Below are 18,106 nucleotides of genomic sequence, written 5' to 3' on the forward strand. Positions count from 1 at the left end.
AGACCATCCTGGTCAACATGGTGAAACCCCGTCTCTACTAAAAATATAAAAAATTAGCTGGGCATGGTGGTGCGTGCCTGTAATCCCAGCTACTCAGGAGGCTGAGGCAGGAGAATTGCCTGAACCCAGGAGGCGGAGGTTGCGGTGAGCCGAGATCGCGCCATTGCACTCCAGCCTGGATAACAAGAGCGAAACTCCGTCTCAAAAAAAAAAAAAAAAAAAAAAATAGCCAGGTGTGATGGCAGGTGCCTGTAATGCCAACTACTCAGGAGTCTGAGGCAGGAGAATCACTTGAACCCAGGAGAAGGAGGTTGCAGTGAGCTGAGATCATGCCATTGCACTCCAGCCTGGGAGACAACAGCGAGACTTCATCTAAAAAAATTTTTTTAAAGCATGAAGGGAACTGATACACCGTCCATTCAGGAGAGCAGACAGTCACCTGGGTAGGGGAGGAACCCAGGTAGGAGAGGGAACACAGGATGTGTTTGGTGGATCTGTTACGCTTCCATTCTAATAACAGAAACTGACACCCTTACATTTCTTACCATTGTACTCTAAACATTTTTTCTTCTTTTTGAGATGGAATTTTGCTCTTGTTGCCCAGGCTGGAGTGCAATGGCACTATCTCAGGTCACTATAACTTCTGCCTCCCGGTTCAGGCGATTCTCCTGCCTCAGCTTCCCAAGTAGCTGAGACTACAGATGCATGCCACCACGCCAGGCTAATTTTTTGTATTTTTTTGGTAGAGATAGGGTTTCCCCATGTTGGCCAGGTTGACATCCAACTCCTGGCCTCAAGTGATTTGCCTGCCCCAGCCTTCCAAAGTGCTGGGATTATAGGCATGAGCCATGGCACCTGGCCGGACTTTATTATTATTATTATTTTTAGAGATGGTGTCTCACCTTGTTGCCTAGGCTAGAGTGCAGTAGCATGATTGTAGTTCACTGCAGCCTCCACCTCCAGGGCTCAGGTGATCCTTCCATCTCAGGCTCCCGAGTAGCTAGGGCTACAGGTGCATGCACATCAGCACGTCCTGCTAATTAAAACAAACAAACAAGGCCGGGCACGGTGGGTCAAGCCTGTAATCCCAGCACTTTGGGAGGCCGAGGCGGGTGGATCATGAGGTCGAGAGATCGAGACCATCCTGGTGAACATGGTGAAACCCCGTCTCTACTAAAAATACAAAAAATTAGCTGGGCATGGTGGCACGTGCCTGTAATCCCAGCTACTCAGGAGGCTGAGGCAGGAGAATTGCCTGAGCCCGGGAGGCGGAGGTTGTGGTGAGCCGAGATCGTGCCATTGCACTCCAGCCTGGGTAACAAGAGCAAAACTCTGTCTCAAAAACAAACAAACAAACAAACGAACAAACAAAAATTGAAAATCAACAGGAAGTAAAGAAGACAAACAAACAAACAAAAAAATTGGCCAGGCATGGTGGCTCACGCCTGTAATCCTAGCACTTTGGAAGGCCGAGGTGGATGGATCACCTGAGGTCAGGAGTTCAAGATCAGCCTGGCCATCATGGTGAAACCCCATCTTAAAAAAAAAAAAATTTTTTTTAGGCTGGTTGTGGTGGCTCATGTCTGTAATCCCAGCACTTTGGGAGGCCAAGGCGGGCGAATCATGAGGTCAGGAGATGGAGACCAGCCTGGCCAACATGGTGCAGCCTGGTCTAGAAAAGTTAGCTGGGGGTAATCCCAGCTACTCAGGAGGCTGAAGCAGAATTGCTTGAACCTAGGAGGTGGAGGTTGCAATGAGCCGAGATTGTGACCCTGCACTCCAACCTTGGCGACAAAGTGAGACTCCATCCAAAAAAGAAAAAAAATTTTTTTTTGCAACAGAGTCTCACTATGTTTCGGAGGCTGGTATCCAACTCCTGGCCTCAAGTGATCCTCCTTCCTCAGACTCCCATACTGCGGGGATCATAGGCATGAGCCACCATGCTGGGCTAGTTGGACTTTATTGAAATATAATGTTACACAAAATAAATTGCACAAGATTGAGGCATATTAATGGCAATCCCTATCTCCACTCTGTATTACCTTCTCTCTCATCTTCCCTTAAGACACTAGAATGGTGATAGGTATTTTGGGGGACCATCTAAAGGAAAATTGAGGTGGAGATACATCTGTTTGGGTTTATTGAGCTTTTTTGGGGAGACTGAGTCACCCAGGCTGGAGTGCAATGGTGCAATCTTGGCTCACTGCAACCTCCGCCTCCCGGGTTCAGGCAATTCTCCTGCCTCAGCCTCTTACACAGTACATTTTTTTTGTATTTTAGTAGAGACAGGGTTTCACTCTGTTGCCCAGGCTGGTCTCAAACTCCTGACCTTAGACAATCCACCCACCTTGCCCTCCCAAATTTCTAGGATCACAGGTGTGAGCCATTGCACCTGGAAAAAGATTTTTTTTTTTTTTTTTTGAGATGGAGTTTCGCTCTTGTTGCCCAGGCTGGAATGCAGTGGCGCAATCTTGGCTCACTGCAACTCCACCTCCCAGGTTCAAGCATTTCTCCTGCCTCAGCCTCCCAAGTAGCTGGGACTACAGGTACATGCCACCAAGCCCAGCTAATTTTTTTGTATTTTTAGTAGAGACAGGTTTCCTCCATGTTGTTCAGGCTGGTCTTGAACCCCCAAGCTCAGTGATCCACCCACCTCAGCCTCCCAAAGTGCTGGAAGTACAGGCGTGAGCCACTGTGCCCGGCTGGCAAGATATTTTTATGTAGATATTTGTGTGAAGTTCGCAGTCACTGCTGTGTATAATTTAGTAGTTGGTAACAATTCTGGTATAGAAATGGCTTCCAAAAATACTCTACCACCTACTGTGCCTATCATCCAGTACCACAGTATAAATGCAAGTTATAGGTAGTCTTCAAACACGAACCTGGCTTACAGTCCCTGGCAATGGAAGTACACGTAATGGAAGGGAACCAATCTTTGAAATGTACAGAGCAGGCCAGGTGTAGTGGTTCACACCTGTAATCCAAGCACTTTGGAGGCCAAGGCAGGCGGATCACCTGAGGTCAGGAGTTCAAGACCAGGCTGACCAACATGGTGAAACCCCATCTTAAAAAAAAAAAAAAGAAAAAAGAAAAGAAATGTATGGAGCCAAAAGTTAAACTATAGAAGATGCTTCCAAATTTTTTTTTTTTTTTTTTTGAGACGGAGTTTTGCTCTTGTTACCCAGGCTGGAGTGCAATGGCGCAATCTCGGCTCACCGCAACTTCCGCCTCCTGGGTTCAGGCAATTCTCCTGCCTCAGCCTCCTGAGTAGCTGGGATTACAGGCACGTGCCACCATGCCCAGCTAATGTTTTGTATTTTTAGTAGAGATGGGGTTTCACCATGTTGACCAGGATGGTATTGATCTCTTGACCTCGTGATCCACCCGCCTGAGGTCAGGAGTTTGAGACCAGCCTGGCCAATAAGGTGAAACCAGGTCTCTACTGAAAAATATAAAAATTAGCTGGGTGTATTGGTGTGTGCCTGTATTCCCAGCTACACAGGAGGCTGAGGCAGGAGAATCCCAGGAACCCGGGAAGTGGGTGAAGTGGCAGTGAGCTGAGATTGCACCACTGCACTCCAGCCTGGGTGAAGGAGCAAGACCCTGTCTCAAAAAACAAAACAAAACCAAAAATGGAGTCTAAAGTTTAAATGCCTCTGACATCTTTGAGGCCCATCTGGGCGGCATAGTGAGACACTATCTCTACAAAAAAAAATTTTTAATTGGCCTGGCATGGTGTTGCACACCTGTAATCCCAGCTACTCAGGAGGCTGAGGCAGGAGGATCACTCAAACCCATCAGGATGAGGCTGCAGTGAGCTATGACTGTGCCACTGCACTCCAGCCTGGGTGACACAGCAAGACTTCATCTCTCTTTTTTAGAGATAAATGTTATTTGCTTTATTTACAATTGTTTATTCATCATTTTGGGTTATTTTATTAAAAGATGGTATCTCAAGGCCGGGCGTGGTGGCTCACGCCTGTAATCCCAGCACTTTGGGAGGCCGAGGCGGGTGGATCACGAGGTCGAGAGATCGAGACCATCCTGGTCAACAAGGTGAAACCCCATCTCTACTAAAAAATACAAAAAATTAGCTGGGCATGGTGGTGTGTGCCTGTAATCCCAGCTATTCAGGAGGCTGAGGCAGGAGAATTGCTTGAACTCAGGAGGTGGAGGTTGTGGTGAGCCGAGATCGTGCCATTGCACTCCAGCCTGGGTAACAAGAGCGAAACTCCGTCTCCAAAAAAAAAAAAAAAAAAAAAAAAAGATAAAAAGATGGTATCTCAAATTGTATTAGTCTCAGGGCCTTGTGAACCCAATGAAGAGGGAGACCCAGGCATCTCAGATCAACTTCCTCTTTTCATTCCTAAGACTGTATGCTTCCCCTTTTCATTCCTAAGACTGTAAACTGAAGCCCTTTTCATATGTAATCCCCAAGACTGTAAACTGAGACCCTTTTCATATGTCAAGCTATAAACCTAAGATTCTTCCACGTATAACATCTAAAGTATAAGCCTATACAAAGAAGGAACCTTCCTTTGTTAGGCGAGTTTGGCTATTAGGCAAATATGCCACCTTGCTCCCGGCCTAATAAACTCCTTCCTCCTGTATTCGGTGTTCGAGAGATCTGTTTCCCTCAGATGCTCCTGCTACACCAAAAATATCCAAGACAGGTCTTGATCGATTTAGAAAGTTTATTTTGCTGCTGGGCGCTGTGGCTCATGCCTATAATCCCAGCACTTTGGGAGGCTGAAGCAGGTGGATCACCAAATCAAGAGATGGAGACCACCCTAGCCAACATGGTGAAAAATGGTCTCTACTAATAATACAAAAATTGGCCAGGCATGGTGGCTCACACCTGTAATCCAAGCACTTTGAAGGCTAAGGCGGGCAGATCACCTGAGGTTGGGAGTTCAAGACCAGCCTGACCAACATGGTGAAACCCCCTCTTAAAAAAAAAAAAAAAAAATTAGCTTCGTGTGGTGGCACAGAGCTGTAGTTCCAGCTACCAGTGAGGCTGAGGCAGGAGAATCACTTGAACTCAGGAAGCAGAGGTTGCAGTGAGCCAAGATCATGCCACTGCACTGCAGCCTGCTGACAGAGCGAGACTCCATCTAAAAAAAAAAAAAAAGAAAGAATGTATTTCGCAAAAATGAAGCATGTCCCATGACACAGTCTCAGGAGGTCCTGATGACATGTGCCTAGGGTGGTCAGGACACAACTTGCTTTTATGCGTTTTAGGGAGACATAATATATTAATCAATACATGCAGGATTTGCATTGGTTTGATCTGGAAGGGTGGGACAACTCAAGGCTGGGGTATGGGGAGCTGCTTCCAAGTCATAGGCAGATTTAAAATTGTTCTGATTGGCAATTGGTCGAAAGAGTTATCAGTAAAAAGAAGTGTTTGGGTTATGATAAGGGGATATAGAGGCCGAGGTTTTATCATGCAGACGAAGCCTCAAGTAGCAGGCTTCAGAGAGAATAGATTGTAAATGTTTCTTTTTTTCTTTTTTTTTTTTTTGAGATGGAGTTTCACACTTGTTACCCAGGCTGGAGTGCAATGGCGCATCTCGGCTCACCGCAACCTCCTCCTCCCGGGCTCAGGCAATTCTCCTGCCTCAGCCTCCTGAGTAGCTGGGATTACAGGCACGTGCCACCATGCCCAGCTAATTTTTTGCACTTTTAGTAGAGACGGGGTTTCACCATGTTGACCAGGATGGTCTCGATCTCTCGACCTCGTGATCCACCTGTCTCGGCCTCCCAAAGTGCTGGGATTACAGGCTTGAGCCACCACGCCCGGCAAATGTTTCTTATCAGACTTAAGGTCTGTGTTGATGGGCCGGGCACGGTGTCTCATGCCTGTAATCCAAGCACTTTGGAGGCCAAGGCGGGCAGATCACCTGAGGTCGGAAGTTCAAGACCAGCCTGACCAACACGGTGAAACCCCGTCTTTAAAAAAAAAGAGGTCTGTGTTGATGATGTTGATGCTGGAGGGTATAATGAGGCACATGGAACCCCCTTTTCCATCATGGTCTGAACTCATTTTTCAGGTTATCATTGGAATGCCCTTGGCCAAGAGGAGGGGTCCATTCAGATGACTGGGGGGGGGTTAGAATTTCATTTTTTATTTACAGCCCCAAAAGCTGCATCTGCCCCTGCACACAGTGACTGCCCCCCGTCACCCTGGGGAATGGCTGCAGATTTCTTTTTTTTTTTTGAGACGGAGTTTCGCTCTTCTTACCCAGACTGGAGTGCAATGGCGTGATCTCAGCTCACCGCAACCTCTGCCTCCTGGGTTCAGGCAATTCTCCTGCCTCAGCCTCCTGAGTAGCTGGGACTACAGGCACGCACCACCATGCCCAGCTAATTTTTTTGTATTTTTGGTAGAGACGGGGTTTCACCATGTTGACCAGGATGGTCTCCATCTCTTGACCTCATGATCCACCAGCCTCGGCCTCCCAAAGTGCTGGGATTACAGGCATGAGCCACCGCGCCCGGTGGCGGCAGATTTCTCTGTGAGTATGGGGTGTGAAGATAACTGTTATTTTTGTCCAATAGCACTGAATATTAAACGCATTTAATAAAGAGATTTTTCCAAACAGGCTTGGTGAAAGCAACACGGCTGTTTATTCACCTGGGTGCAGGTGGGCTGAGGCCGAAAAGGGCGTCAACGAAGGGCTGTGGGATAGGAGTTGGTTTTATAGGTTTGGGGTGGGTGGGCAGTGGAAAGTCACAGAGTAAGAACAGTTACAGTGGTGGGGGTAAGGGCAAGGAGTATACATTACCATCAGTTCAGTTACAATGGCGGGTGGGTTAAGTGGAAGAGCAGTTAAGATGGTAGGGTGGTGCGCAGGGATACTCACAGAGCAAGAACAGTTAAAATGGCAGGGTGGGGTGAGGAGTATTTACATTATTATAATAATATTTAAGATGGCAGGGTGGGAAGAGAAGCTTAATGTGGGGGCGGGGAGGCTCAACTAGGCGATCAGGGATCATGGCAAATGCAGGCGGGTGGTGGGGGGCGATCAGCCGAGGCAGGCAGGACTTCAGACTTTCGGGGTCCAGGCTTGCACATGGAGGCCTGACAGTAACAACATGGGGAAAAGTCACAGTTTACCTGTGGCAGGTTGCAGCGTCCTTTCCCAAAGGGGCCTGGCCTGCCTCAGGCTACAGGCTTTGGGCCGCTGCACTTTCTTAGCTCTGAGGCCTGCGTAAAAGGTTGTGAAACCCCACTACAGTGACTTGATTTTCTTCTTCTTCTTTTTTTTTTTTTTTTTAGAGACAGGGTTTCACCATGGTGGCCAGAATGGTCTCAACCTCTTGACCTTGTGATCCACCCACCTCGGCCTCCCAAAGTGCTGGGATTACAGGCGTGAGCCACCGCGCTCGGCCATGTGACTTGATTTTCAGGGGTGCCCAATCTTTGGGCTTCCCTGGGTTGCACTGGAAGAATTGTCTTGGGCTACACATAAAATACACTAGTGATAGCTGATAAGCTAAAAAAAAAAAATTCATAATGTTTTAAGAAAGTTTATGAATTTGCATTGGGCCGCATTCAAAGCCGTCCTGGGCGACATGTGGCCTGCGGGCTGTGGGTTGAACAAGCTTGACGTAGGTGTTTCATACTGTCTATGGCTAGCAGCATGTTAGAAGGCTGTATTATCTTAGCAGAGATCCTGTGACTGAGACAGCAGGATAGAGGCCAGAGGCCTCTCTCGACTCACTCCCAGCATGAAAAGAAAAGGAAAGAGTTCTTTCCTCGAGGGAATTCCAGGCACCTAGCTAACCTTGAGATGTAAATGAGGAATTTGATAAGCAAGAAAGTGTGAAAGGAAAAATAAAATCTTGTGAGCCCAAATTCACTATGCCAAAAGGGAAAACTTAAGTTTGGAAGCTGAGTCACGGCAGGGGGTGAGAACAAGTGCCTTTCCTTTTGATTCTAAACTCATAGCTGCAGATAGAAGGTCACAGGTGGCCTCCCTCACCGGGACAACGTAAATTGACAGCTTAGCTTTGTGGGTGGGGCATGGGGGTGGATAAGAGACAAGAGAAGACTAGAAATCATCATCCCCACCCACTCCAAGGTAAATGTATACTTGACTGTTTCCTGTACTCTGTTTACTATGTCTTACGTAAAGTGAGATTTACCCTATGAGAATACAGAATTGACTGTTCCTTCTACCCCTTTTTTTCTTTTTTCTTTTTTTTTTTCTTTTTGAGACGGGAGTCTGGCTCTGTCACCCAGGCTGTAGTGGAGTGGTATGATCTTGGCTCACTGCAACCTCCATCTCCTGGCTTCAAGCAATTCTCCTGTCTCAGCCTCTCTAGTAGCTGGGATTTCAGGCACAGGTCACCACACCCAGCTAATTTTTGTATTTTTAGTAGAGATGGGGTTTCATGTTGTTGGCCAGGCTGGTCTCGAACTCCTGACTTCAGGTGATCTACCCACCTAAGCCTCCTAAAGTGCTGGGATTACAGGTGTGAGCTACTGAGTCTGGCCGCCTAACTCCTTCTTTTCCTGTGCAACAGGTGGATTCAGTGAGTCTAATCAAAGGCTCAAAAGAAAGTGACCCTCTCCTCCCTCTTCTTCTTTTTTTTTTTTTAACTTTCCCTTCCCCCTCCTGCCTGCTTTTTCCCCTTTATTTATTTACTTCTTTATTTATTTATTTATTTTTTGAGACAGTGTCTTGTTCTGTCACCCAGGCAGGAGTATAGTGGCCTGATCTTGGCTCACTGCAACTTCCACCTCCCTGGTTCAAGCGATTTTCCTGACTCAGCCTCCTGAGTACCTGGGATTACAAATACGTGATACCAAAAAAAAAAATAATAATAAATAATAATTAATAAAAATAAAGATAAAAATAAAAATTAAATAAATAAATAAATAAATAAATAAATAAATAACACAGCTGGGTGTAGTGGCTCACGCCTGTAATCTGAGCACTTTGGAGGCCAAGGCAGGCAGATCACCTGAGGTAGGGAGTTCAAGACCAGCCTGACCAACATGGTGAAACCCTGTCTTTAAAATAAATAAATAAATAAATAAATAAAAACAAATATGTGATACCACATCCTGCTAATTTTTTTTTTTTTTTTTTTTTTTTTTTTTGAGACAGAGTCTCGAACTTTTGCCAGGCGCCAGGATGGAGTGCAGTAGTGAGATCTTGGCTTCTTGGCTCACTGCAACCTCCGCCTCTCGGCTTCAAGCAATTCTCCTGACTCAGCTTCCCAAGTAGCTGGGACTACAGGTGCCCGCCACCATGCCCAGCTAATTTTTGTATTTTAGTAGAGACGGGGTTTCACCATGTTGGGAAGGATGGTCTCAATCTCTTGACCTCATGATCCGCCCACCTCGGCCTCCCAAAGTGCTGGGATTACAGGCGTGAGCCACCGCGCCCAGTCTAATTTTGTATTTTTACTAGGAATGGGATTTCTCCATGTTGGTCAGGCTGGTCTTGAACTCCCAACCTCAGGTGATCCACCCGCCTTGGCCTCCCAAAGTGCTGGGATTACAGGCATGAGCCACTGCACTAGACCATTTTCTTTGCTTATATGAAAGAATTAGTAACTTAAAACATTGTTTATTTAGTAACTAATAGTAACTTAAAACATTGTACTAAGCCAAAGAAGTTAGAGTTAGGAGGTGTTTTGTCCCCTATAGAAACTAAAGATGGCCGGGCGTGGTGGCTCAAGCCTGTAATCCCAGCACTTTGGGAGGCCAAGGCGGGTGGATCATGATGTCAAGAGATCGAGACCATCCTGGTCAACACGGTGAAACCCCGTCTCTACTAGAAATACAAAAAATTAGCTGGGCATGGTGGCGTGTGCCTGTAATCCCAGCTACTCAGGAGGCTGAGGCAGGAGAATTGCTTGAACCCAGGAGGCGGAGGTTGCGGTGAGCCGAGATCGTGCCATTGCACTCCAGCCTGGGTAACAAGAGCAAAACTCCATCTCAAAAAAAAAAAAAAAGAAACTAAAGATAACATATGTCCCTGAGTTGTCTTACGGAAACCCAGACCAAACAGAAACCTGCCAAGCAGATCCCACTGGCAGGTATGCATCACATAAGGAGAAATTGAGGACTGAACTCTGACCACAGTTCTTTGTTCTACATTTCTTCCTGAGGGCTCTGGAGGAGGTCATTCCCAGAAGCCAGGGCTAACATTTCTGTTTTGTTTTGTTTTGTTTTGTTTTGTTTTGTTTTGTTTTGTTTTGTTTTGCTTTGTTTTCTGAGATAAGAGTCTTGCTCTGTAGCCCAGGCTGGAGTGCAGTGGCGCAATCTCAGCTCACTGCAGCCTTGACTTTCTGGGCTAAAGTGATCCTCCTACCTCAGCCTCCCAAGTTGTGGGACCACAGGCACAAGCCACCACCCCCTGCTAATTGAAACTTTTTTTTTGTGGAGATGGGGGTCTCACAATGAACAGCAGTGTATAGCCCTCATATACGGGTTTATGACTTTGCCTGTAACCTCTGCCTGTCTGCCTTTAAAAGGCCTTACCTGTTTACTTGGAATATTCTCAGGACAAAAAAAAGAAAAAAATTAAAAAAAAAAAAAAAAAAAGGCCGGCGTGGTGGCTCACGCCTGTAATCCCAGCCCTTTGGGAGGCTGAGGAGGGTGGATCACGAGATCAAGAGATCAAGACCATCCTGGCCAATACCACGAAACCCCGTCTCTACTGAAAAATACAAAAATGAGCTGGATGTGGTGGTGCACGCCTGTAGTCCCAGCTCCTTGGGAAGCTGAGGCAGGAGAATTGCTTGAACCTGGAAGGCAGAGGTTGCAGTGAACCATGATCATGCCACTGCACTCCAGCCTAGTGCCTGGCAGGTCTTCAGCATGAGCTTCCTGATTCTCCTTGTTTGGTGGCCTGCAACAAATGCCTCACTTTCTCTCACTGTCATCCCAGTGCCACTGTTTGGCTCTGCTACTGTGGGTGAGCAGACCGCAGATTGGTTCAAGAACATGATCAATTGCTTTGAACATAGATCATAAAACACTTACACTGAGACGCTGTGCTTGTTGTGATCATTGCACTCAGCTTGTTCACCCTGGGTAAAATGAGGCTGAGACCTATTAGGCTGCATTCCCAGGAAGTTTGGGCGTGGTGGTGTGGACCCGTAGTCTCAGCTACTCAGGAGTCTAAGGGGAGAGGATTGCTTGAACCCTGGAGGAGGAGGTTGCAGTGAGCCAAGATTGTACCACTGCACTCCAGCCTAAGTGACACAGTGAGACTCCATCTCAAAAAAAAAAAAAAAAAAAAAAAAATTGCAAGATGTGCGTAAGAAAAAACATGGGCTGGGTAGGGGGGCTCACGTCTGTAATCCTTCTTTACTGCAACCTGTTTTATCAACAAGGTCTTTGTAACCCGCATCTTGTGCTGACCTCCTATCCCATCCTGTGACTTAGAATGCCTGAACTTCCTGGGAATGCAGCCCAGTAGGTATCAGCCTCATTTTACCCAGCACAATTCAAGATGGGGTCACCCTGGTTCAAACGCCTCTGACATCTGTACTTCCTGGAGGCCTAAAAAATAAAAATAAAAACCACTTCTCTGAGGCATTAAGAAACCACTGGTGGCCCGGCCATGGTGGCTCACACCTATAATCCCAGCACTTGGGGAGGCCAAGGCAGGAGGATCACCTAAGGTCGAAACCAGCTTGACCAACTTGTAGAAACACCATCTCTAGTAAAAATACAAAATTGGGCAGGGCACAGTGGCTCACGCCTGTAATCCCAGCACTTTGGGAGGCCGAGGCGGGTGGATCACAAGGTCAAGAGATCGAGACCATCCTGGTCAACATGGTGAAACCCCGTCTCTACTAAAAATACAAAAAATTAGCTGGGAATGGTGGTGCATGCCTGTAATCCCAGCTACTCAGGAGGCTGAGGCAGGAGAATTGCCTGAACCCAGGAGGCGGAGGTTGCAGTGAGCCGAGATCGCGCCATTGCATTCCAGCCTGGTTAACAAGAGTGAAACTGCGTCTCAACAACAACAACAAAAATACAAAATTAGCCAGGTGTAGTGGCACATGCCTGTAATTCTAGCTACTTGGGAGGCTGGGACAGGAAAATCGATTGCACCTGGGAGGAGGAGGTTGCAGTGAGCCAAGATCATGCCATTGCTGGGCAACAACAGTGAAACTCTGTCTCAAAAAAAAAAAAAAAAAAAAAAAAGGACCACATACACCAACACCAGGAATTCACATGTGGAGACCTACCTAGGGCAGGTCTCACAGTTGGGATTACTGACAGAGAACATGATCCGAGCTATGATGATCAGGACTACCATGACAGATCATGGCGGGCAGGCGGATGGAGAGCTGCTCAAGACAGGGATCAGATTTATAGAAGGTGGTCATCTTCTCCTTTCTATAGTCCTGGAGAATACAGATCATGTTCCAGATCTTTTTTTTTTTTTTTTTTTTTTTTTTGAGATAGAGTTTCGCTCTTGTTACCCAGGCTGGAGTGCAATGGCGCGATCTCGGCTCGCCGCAACCTCCGCCTCCTGGGTTCGGGCAATTCTCCTGCGTCAGCCTCCTGAGTAGCTGGGACTACAGGCACGCGCCACCATGTCCAGCTAATTTTTTGTATTTTTAGTAGAGACAGGGTTTCACCATGTTGACCAGGATGGTCTCGATCTCTTGACCTCGTGATCCACCCGCCTCGGCCTCCCAAAGTGCTGGAATTACAGGCGTGAGCCACCACGCCCGGCCAGCTTTTCTTTAAATTCCTAAAGGTCTGTGCTGCCATTCTTCTACAGAAGCCCTTCAAAGGTTCTATACAAACATTCCTATCAGCCATAGACACTTTTCTGCCAGACTATAAGACCCAGTGGCAGAGCCACCTGTAATGCAGTCTGGACCCGTTGCAGAGCCTTCTCTTGTTCTGGGCCACCCTAAAAAATGGCAGCGATTCAGATTTCTCAGCAAATGGGTTGAAGTACCGTACACACCCAAACAAAGTATCTATTGCCTCCAGAATCCAAAGGGGCCTACTAAGCATTGTGCCTCTTTCTGAGTGGCAGAAGGGGCCAATGCAGCAATTCGTCCTTTGCCTAGAAAGGGATTATTGCAACATACCCCAGCCCATTGGATCCCCAGAAATTTCACTGAGGAGGCAGGTCCATGACTTTTTGTTGGATTTCTTTTCTATCCTCTGGCATGCTTGAGTTTTACTAAAGTATCCAGGGTAGATGCTACTTCCTGCTCACCATGTCCATGGTATAGTGGACGAGCATGATATCCCATAGAATTTAGAGGTGATGAGGTTTCTGCACACTAGGTAGAGGGGTAACAGAGCCCTGACACAGCACAACGAAGTTGTATTGCTGGTCCTGCTATCTAAAAGAAAATAGCTTTTGGCAGTGTTTACTATCAGGTCTGGAAAAAAACAAAAAACAAAAGCTTGTTCACTACATCAATAGCTACACACCAGGTGGCAGGGGATGTTGATTTGCTTCAGTGAAAAGACAAACAAAACCCAGTATCTGGGACAGCAGATTGCATTAAAGTCACCACATGATTAAGTTTATGATAATCTACTGTCATTCTCAATGATCCCTTTATCTTCTGAACAAACAAAATATGTGCATTGAATGGAGCGATGGTAGAAACCACCAATCTGGCATTTTCTATGTCTTTGTTGATGGTCCTAAGTCTTTTCCGGAATGCAGTATTGTTTTTGGTTTACTACTTTGGAGGCAGTTCTCCTGGCTTCCATTTAACCTTTTCTTTTTTTTTTTTTTCTTTTTTTTTTTTTGAGACGGAGTTTCACTCTTGTTACCCAGGCTGGAGTACAATGGCGCGATCTCGGCTCACCGCAACCTCCGCCTCCTGGGTTCAGGTAATTCTCCTGCCTCAGCCTCCTGAGTAGCTGGGATTACAGGCACATGCCACCATGCCCAGCTAATATTTTGTATTTTTAGTAGAGACGGGGTTTCACCATGTTGACCAGGATGGTCTCGGTCTCTTGACCTTGTAATCCACCCGCCTCGGCCTCCCAAAGTGCTGGGATTACAGGCATGAGCCACCATGCCTGGCCTCCATTTAATCTTTTCTATCATAATGTTCCTTATTCCATGGGTCAGGGAACTAAATTGGGGATTCTGTTAGTTGCTGAGGCTATCAATTCCTACTATGCTGTGTGGATCTGGGTTTAGGGACCCACTAGGCCAACCATAAGATGGAACCAAGCCAAAACTCCATGGATCACTTGACCAGCATAGTCTTTCCTCTGAGCTGTATTATTTTGGGTTTACAGTAGTCCTCAAACATCTATTTATTTCCTCTTCCCTTGTCACCCTGGTAAACAGTCACAAACCCTTTTAAGAAAGGCTAGATGCGGGACCCAGATTCTCTTTGATCCAAGGAGCTCTGTTTTAAGGAACTAGCTCAAGTCAGAATTCTGTTCAACAGATCTACAACTTTTCTGTTTATACAAATTGAGTAAAACTTTCAAAGGCTGCCATGTATTTCAGTCCTAGGGACACTGGAATCAACTAGTAAATACTAAAAATATCTACAGATAAGGGCCTTTCACCAAAACTTCCAAGGAGGTCCCAAGGAGTCTTTTTTTTTTTTTTGAGACTGAGTCTCACTCTGTCACCCAGGCTGGAGTTCTGTGGCAGGATCTTGACGGACTGCAACATCTGCCTCCCAGGTTCAAGCGATTCTCCTGCCTCTGCTTCCTGAGTAGCTGGGACTACAGGTGCCCATTACCACACCCAACTAATTTTTGTATTTTTAGTAGAGACATGGTCTCACCATGTTGGCCAGGATGGTCTCGATCTCTTGACCTTGTGATCCACCTGCCTCAGCCTCCCAAAGTGCTGGGATTACAGACGTGAGCCACCGCGCCTGGCCTTCTCTTTCTCTTTGAATGTTAATTATATGTTCCTAATTTTTCTCTTATTCTTCTGTATGCACTCAAGGGCCCATTGTCACTATAATAATTGTCACAGCTTCCTTTCCCCATGCCTTGCCCTTTACCTGACTTCAACCCATGGTACCACCAGCCAGAATTTGAATTGTGACCCACTGTATGTCATGGATTACTCATGTTCCATTCCCAGCCTCCCCTCCACCACCTCCCATAAAGAGGTTATTGAGGGCCAGGCGTGGTGGCTCACGCCTGTAATCCTAGCACTTTGGGAAGCTGAGGCGGGCGGATCACGAGGTCAAGAGATTGAGACCATCCTGGCCAACATGGTGAAACCCCGTCTCTGCTAAAAAATACAAAAATTAGCTGGGCATGTTGGCGAGTGCCTGTAGTCCCAGCTACTCGAGAGGCTGAGACAGGAGAATTGCTTGATCCTGGGAGGCGGAGGTTGCAGTGAGCCAGGATTTCACCACTGCACTCCAGCCTGGCACCTGGCGACAGAGAAAGACTCTGTCTCAAAAAAAAAAAAAAAAAAAAAGGTTATTGAGCTCTTCAAGTATGACTAACCCAATCCCAGAATCTCATTTTAAGAGTCTGTCTCCAGGGGCCACTGCTGGTACTAATTACTCTATCAGTCTGGATCCCAAAAAGAAACAGATGGTGCATTTGTAATAGCATAATTTGAAGAGGGCTTAGTAGCAGAACCTGACAAGGAGAGGAAACAGTTACCAGAAAATGAGGAGTCAGGTAGATTCAGATTCAGTAAGAGATCTTTGATTGAGGGACAAAGCAGTTAAAGACAATCTTGCAGGGAGGGAATTAGAGGCAGACCAACTCTAATTAGAGAATTAGAGGAACTTACTGTCTTCCCTCCGATTTCCTGGGGGGAATACCTGGTGAGCAAACCCAAATGGAAGCCAGGGACCAGAGGAAATGTTAGTGTGGTTCATACAGGTCAATCTGTGGAGACAGTGAGCTTAGAGAACAGACCTGAAGACACAGGCAACTGCCACACTGTGTATTCCATTAATTACATTAATGGGATGGTGGAAAGGCAGCGGGCGATGTGGGAACCAATACTTTCCCACAGTCTACAAGGAAGTCCGACTTTAGACCAGACTGTACAGTACGGTTAAGTGATTTTCATATCAATTCTCGTTGCTCCTCCGGTTGAAGACATGCCCCCCCCACATTACTTCACAGACAGGGTAGTGCAGTCAAAGAACTGAATTTGGAGACAGGTTACCTGATTTGACTTTTTTTTTTTTTTTGAGACACAGTCTCACTTTGCTTGCTTTGTTGCCCAGGCTGGAGTGCAGTGGTATGATCTCAGCTCACTGCAACCTCTGCCTCCTGGGTTCAGGCAATTCTCCTGCCTCAGCCTCTCGAGCAGCTGAAATTACAGGCACATACCACCATGCCTAGCTTTTTTTTTTTTTTTTGAGACGGAGTTTTGCTCTGTTGCCTAGGCTGGAGTCTGGAGTGCAGCAGCTCGATCTCAGCTCACTACAACCTCTGCCTCCTGGGTTCAAACAGTTCTCTGCCTCAGCCTCCCAAATAGCTGGGATTACAGGCTCCTGCCACCATTCCCAGCTAATTTTTTTGTATTTTTAGTAGAGACAGGATTTCATCATCTTGACCAGGCTGGTCTTGAACTCCTGACTTTGTGATCAACTTGCCTCGGCCTCCCAAAGTGTTGGGATTACAGACATGAGTCACTGCAACCAGCCAATGTACTTTTCCAATGTAAAATCTTTAAATCTTTGAAGCCTCCTTAACAATTATTTTAGAGAGACAGAGAGAGAGAGAAAGTGGGGGGGAGAAAGGGGAGGGAGAGAGAGAAAGAGAAAGAGGAAGAGAGAGAGAGAGAGAGAGGGAAAGAGAGAGAGTCTCACTACATTGCCCAAGCTGGATTTGAACTCCAGGGACTCAAGCGATCCCCCAGCTTTAACCTCCCAAGTAGCTGAGACTACAGGTGTGTGCCACTGTACCCGGCTTTCTCCTTAACTTCCGAATTTAACTAAATTCTAATTTCTATTATTCTAAGTTGCTACTTATTCTATATTCTCCACATCTCACTAATTGATAAGAAAGTTTTAACAACTGCTCATCAGTCTTCTCCTGTGCATGTTCAGCTTATTGCCAAACCCAACCAGTTCACCGATTCAGTTTTTTTTTTATTTTTATTTTTTTGATTTGAGTCTCACTCTGTTGCCTAGGCTGGAGTGCAGTGGTGCGATCTCGGCTCACTGCAACTTCCGTCTCCCAGGTTCAAGCAATTTTCCTGCCTCAGCCTCCCAAGTAGCCAGAATTACAGGTGCCTGCCACCACGCCTAGCTAATTTTTGTATTTTTAGTAGAGATGGGGTTTCACCGAGTTGGCCAGGATGGTCTCAATCTCTTGACCTTGTGATCTGCCCGTCTTGGCCTCTCAAAGTGCTGGGATTACAGGCGTGAGCCACGGCGCCTGGCCGATTCCCTGGTTTTCTTCTAGAAATTTTAGTTTTATGTTCTACTTTTACGTCTATGTTTCATTTCATTTTTGAGATAGGGTCTCACTCTGTTGCCCAGGCTGGAGTGCAGTGGCATGATCTTGGCTCACTGCAACCACCCTCTCCAGGGTTCAAGTGATTCTTGTGCCTCAGCCTCCCAAGTATCTGGGACTACAGGCACGCACCACCACGCCCAGCTAATTTTTGTATTTTTAGTAGGGACAGGGTTTTGTAATGTTGACCAGGTTAGTCTCAAACTCCTGGTCTCAAGTGATATGCCTGCCTCAGCCTCCCAAATTGCTGAGATTACAGGCATGAACCACCATGCCCAGTTATATGATCCATTTTGAGCTAATTTTTATAGAATGCACAAGGAATGGATGAGATGGTTTCTGCAATATATTCAATATCACTTATTGAAGACTATCTTTTCTCCTCTGAATTGCCTTTGCACTGTCAAAAATCAACTATATTTGTGTAGGTCTACTTTTGGGCTCTATTGTTCCAACAACATACATGTCTATCCTGTTTCCAACAATACAACATTCGTTACTGCGTCTTTATAGTGAGTCCAAATCAGGTAGTGACTCTTCCAATTTTGTTCTATTACAAAATTGTTACGGCATAATTTGCCTTCCCACATAAATTTTATTTTATATATATATATATATATATTTTTTTTTTTTTTTTTTTTTTTTTTTTGAGACGGAGTTTCGATCTTGTTACCCAGGCTG

Source organism: Saimiri boliviensis, chromosome 6, assembly GCF_048565385.1.
Source record: "Saimiri boliviensis isolate mSaiBol1 chromosome 6, mSaiBol1.pri, whole genome shotgun sequence".
In the NCBI taxonomy this organism is placed as follows: Eukaryota; Metazoa; Chordata; class Mammalia; order Primates; family Cebidae; genus Saimiri; species Saimiri boliviensis.